Source organism: Penaeus chinensis, chromosome 4 (assembly GCF_019202785.1).
Source record: "Penaeus chinensis breed Huanghai No. 1 chromosome 4, ASM1920278v2, whole genome shotgun sequence".
Lineage (NCBI taxonomy): Eukaryota > Metazoa > Arthropoda > Malacostraca > Decapoda > Penaeidae > Penaeus > Penaeus chinensis.
This window is the reverse complement of record NC_061822.1, coordinates 2,896,234-2,901,233: the sequence shown is the minus strand read 5'-3', so window position 1 is coordinate 2,901,233 and position 5,000 is coordinate 2,896,234. Positions and strand designations below refer to the sequence as shown.

Genomic DNA, 5,000 nt, shown 5'->3' with positions numbered 1-5,000 from the left:
TGAGTGGAAAGGTAACACATATTCATTTTGATTTTCGGTTATAAGGATATTGAATAATGGTGTTTTGATCAAGCTATTGCACAGTTCATAGAAATGAGACAAAATTTGTAATATATATTTAAGGTTACTGATTTGTACAAATACTTATTATAAACAAAAACACACACACACACAAACAAACAAACAAACAAACAAACAAACAAACAAACACACACACACACACACACACACACACACACACACACACACACACACACACACACACACACACACACTCACTCACTCACTCACTCACTCACTCACTCACTCACTCACTCACTCACACTCACACTCACAGATACACACACACTCACACACTCACTCTTACTTTTATTTTTGAAAAAAAAAAAAAAAAATCTTGTAGGTAGACATGTTACAGGTATTGATACAACTGGAATGTTTATTTTTTTTAAATAAAGAACATTAACATTACACATGAAGGAGACAGTTTGTTAAAAGCATTGCACACTGAAAAGTTGTATTTATTATGTTCTAAAACTAAATAGTAGCTTTGTATAGAGGCATGATTTGTCATTTCATTTTTTGACATTCTGCATTTTGAATAATTATGTATTATGAATTTTTCTATACTGTTATGTATATATATACATTAGAATATGTACTCTAGGTTGATAATGTTTTTTATATATTTAACCCTTGACTTGATATTTAATTTTAAGTCGGTGGTTTACACACTCATGTACTTATCAATTTCACTTTTATGAGGTATGGTACTGTGGTTCATACACAGTATACTTTTTTTACACCAAGGTATTAGTTTCAGTATAGATAGTTAATTAGGTGTTTTATTGATGAGATGAACTAGTGATGCAGATGAAGCAATATTGATTAAGATAGAAATGGAAAAGCAGAGTTGATGACTTGATTTTAGATATGTAGAATTTTGTGTGTTAGACATTTTTGCAATTTTTTGTTCATTTTCATATTTTTAAAAGCTCCTTTTAGGCATAGGGCAAGGTAGAATGAACCATATTTGCAGTGTAAGGAGATGGAATATAATTTCTTCTAATCATTGTTTTGTTTTGGGATGAAGAGAACGTTCCATTCTTCATCTCGAGAGGTGATAGGCCCTTTTCACTGACTCGTGATAAATGTTTCCCTAAAGACGAGTCAAACTTAGCTGACTCAAGGTCCCGTGTAAGTAATCATGGATTTCTATGTTTCAACAGTTGAAAGATTGATGGTCATCGTCCGGTGGACATAATACGCAGATTAAAGGTAATTGAGCTCAGAGCATAAATGTGCAGACTTGATTCCCCCTGGGTGTGGCCCACTCTCATGCACACTGGCTTGTACAGAACCCCCTTGCACCCTTCCCTGGTCCTTGCTAAGTCCACTGTGTTGATGGTTTTAAAAGAGAAAATATTCAGTGTGACCCCAGACACTTGCACATTTCTTGCTCCCCTCCCCGCCCTCCCCTCTCCCCCTCTCCTCCCAGGTTAGCTCTCCCATGTCCTCACAATAGTAATGTAAATATACTTGATTTTTTTTATTTTTGAGATATTGAGTCTTCCTCATGTCTCTCCCCCACCCCCCCTTGCTTCCCTGCACCTTGCTTGCACCCCCCCCCTCCCCCTCCCTTTCCAGATGCCCATGTCTCCCTCCCAGAAAATCCACATTGCTTAACCTCCCTGTATGGCCTTGAGTTAACAGAAACTTTACATATCTTCCACTAACCAAGGAAAGAACTTTTAATTTCCACTAATATGTATCTTTTAAACTTTGTTATTGATACATTTATATTTTTTAGCACTGTTGTTCCCACCCACCCTTTCATCTACTTGCACAGCATTTACTCACAATGTTTGTATTCTTTTTTATGCAGGTACTCAAAATGTATATTATTTTCATGTGTTTTTTTTTTTCTTTCTTTCTTTCTGTTTTACCTGTATATATGTCAACTAACACTGTATTTATAGGTGATTTTTTATTTTTTAGCCATGTTTTGTTTCTTTGATAATTGTTATTTTGTTTCTTTTGAATAATGGAATAATTAGTGTGATGGAGTTTTAAAAAAATACTAAATATTGAAGTTTTTTTTATATAGAAAAAGGTATGTGTGATAATGTTTTGAATAGAACAAGCGAGGAATCTCAGTTGCGGCTTTGTTTTTTGGCCCTTGTCATAGATTGGTTCACTGTATACTTCAGGAATTACCATGAAGAGAAGACGACTTTAATTTGTAACTCCCTGAAGTCGTAACGCTATGTTGGTAGTATGTAAAATTAATAAAAAATAAAGGATTATGCTATTGGGAGTCTGAGGCATCTTCGAACGGAAGATTTGGTTGTTGTCTGGCGAAATTCACATAAACCCTTAGAACGAGACTATAGTTATCTGTATTGATACAATTATGATGTAGTATAGAATGGCGTATAAAAAATCTGCAGCTTTTTTCAAGGGAAGGTTCCACATTATAAAACTGTTAACTACACATCAATGAACCATCACTAGTGACGGTAGCCTGTTAAGGAATCCTTGATTATGTTTATTGTAAAAATTGTGTTTTATCATTAGTAATGATGCAGTTGCAGTCAGCTGAAGTTGGTCATCATGGAAGGGGGAGAGAGAGACACAAGTAATTTCTATATGTTATATTTTGCTTTCTGCAGATTTTATTCTCTTATCTTGATTATAAAAAAGTTAATATTGATTGTTAGCGAATTATGAATAAGGAAAAATTGTTACAAAGGTAAGGAAAAAAGGCTGTTAGTTATGATGTTTCCATGAGAAGGTTTATGCTAAATTTCAGCTTTGTGTAGATGGACATTTGTGGAATTGTATTTTGTACCGAGTCCAATTTATGCTTTTGATTGTGAAAAATTTACAAGGATTTCATCTTTGGGAAATTTTGTGAGTTAATTGAAAGTGGGTTATTTTCTACGGAAGTGTCAATGAACATATATAATTATAATAGAATAAGTGTTTGTTTTCTTTTTGAAGCACAAAACAAAAATACATGCACACTCATACATACACGATGAATTTAAAAAGTTCTCTTACAAAAACCCATACACATTCATACAACAGGGATGGAATTTGTGATATACAAGTTACATTATATTAACCCAGTGCCGACGGGCATGACGTGCCATGCCCAATGTGAGTTACTTGTTTAATTGTTTTTAGACTTAGATGGCAACACTTGTACTTAGTCATCAATGAGTCAATTATGAGTACTGCATCTCTCGCCCGTTTGCCCTTTTCTTTAATTTACAAAAATATTTTGTATTATCTTATTTTGCTGTTACAAAGGTTTATAACATTATAGTAATTATAATGTTTATAATAAAAATAACACCATCAATATTCATAGCACTAGAAAAAAATACATTTTTCCCACCAATTCAAATCAGGTAAGGTCACAAGGTCTACTAATTGACTCCTTTGTGGCTAAGAACTAGCAGAGCCATTTATGTGCAAAAAAATTAGCACAGCATTTTCCCCATTTTTTATTCATTTTCCCCGGCGGCATTGGGTTAATGGTACCTAGATGTCAAAGCTATGCATCCTGGGACTGCATAGTTACACAGACATTCAGATCTGCACTTGTACTAGAATTGCATTGTGCATTTGCACATGTGCATGAAAGTGCACATCATTGTGCATGTATTACTTCTATTATAGGATTTCAAACAAATCATGTTCACATAAATGTGTCTACATGAATATATATATATAGCATGCACCTTCTATGCATGTATATATGCATAAATGTGTGTGCAGACGTGTTTGTGTATGCCCAGACATGCATACCAAAACCCAGGTTTCCCGAGCCAGACTCAACGCCTGTGCCTGTGCCATGGCCAGCCACACAGCCTCCCATTTGGGTACATTATAATCACACTTCACTGGGCCTGGTATGTTCATATTGACTTTGAAATGTTCCTAATTGTGTTAGATATTATTGAATAGCAATATTTAAGAAATTTACAAGTTGATTGTGGACCCATATGTTATCACTGCCTCTGAAAAGGATATTTGGATTTGTGTGAAGGACACTCAACATTTGGCTTCCCTAAACCTGTTTTTTAATCAGGGCAAAGATGGTTTTGAGAGGTTGGTAAAATTTAAGTAAGTGCAAAATACCCGGAATACCCTCACTGTATATTGAATCCTTATCCCCAACCTGGTAATTACCTAATGATTATCATGACGAGTCTGTCAAGCTGTCTTCATCGTCACAAACCAGTCGAAATGCATCTTCCAGGTGATTGAAAAAAAGGAAATTAGAAAGGAGTAAAGGTTCCCCAGTTAGCATGCTTAGGCCTGGCCCATGCATGCTGTCAGACATGAGGCGAGTTCTAGTAGGTCAGCAGAACCATGGCTTGATAGGCATGTATATACACACATACAAAAAGAAAAAAGAAAAAAAGAATGGTAAGAGCATTGTGTGAACAAATATTAGTGGTTTAGTTGAAGCAAAAGTTCAAAGGTATTTTATGTTATTAAAAATCAGCAGGTTTTAGAGATGATGGTTGTTAAGTATAGTACTATTAATGTTGAAGGTTCTCTTATTGGCACTACTGCTTGATCATGAATGTTATTTGGTTACTAAGATACATATAAAAGCTGATATTAATTGGAACTCAGTAGATTTTTGTTTTCCAAAAAGTTGTTTTCCATAAATTCAGCCAAATAAGGAAAAAAAGTTGAAAAAGCAACATCCCATTTTCAAGATAAAAATAAATTATGTTAAATCAATTGCAAAGGAGTGAAAACTTAATTCAAATGGGTATAACATATTTTGGTGTGTGTGTGTGTGTGTGTGTGTGTGTGTGTGTGTGTGTGTGTGTGTGTGTGTTTGAATATATATATATCTGTATATATATACATATATATATGTATATATATATATATATATATATATATATATATATATATATATATATATATATATATATATATAGTAGGTATACATATAAAAATGTATAAGTATA

General features: G+C 33.9%; 1 protein-coding gene across 6 annotated transcripts in view; it reads left to right on the top strand.

The window, feature by feature from the left end:
- The window catches only part of LOC125046679 (catenin delta-2-like), a 102,989-nt gene that overhangs the window by 46,779 nt on the left and 51,210 nt on the right, over positions 1-5,000 (top strand). For 2 of the 6 annotated variants that reach the window (XM_047644678.1, XM_047644684.1), the window contains one exon: positions 1,230-1,278. The exons of the other annotated variants lie outside the window; for them this stretch is intronic. The gene's annotated coding sequence lies outside the window, so the exon portion shown is untranslated. The remainder of the gene's footprint in view (positions 1-1,229; positions 1,279-5,000) is intronic. 6 annotated transcript variants of the gene reach the window in all.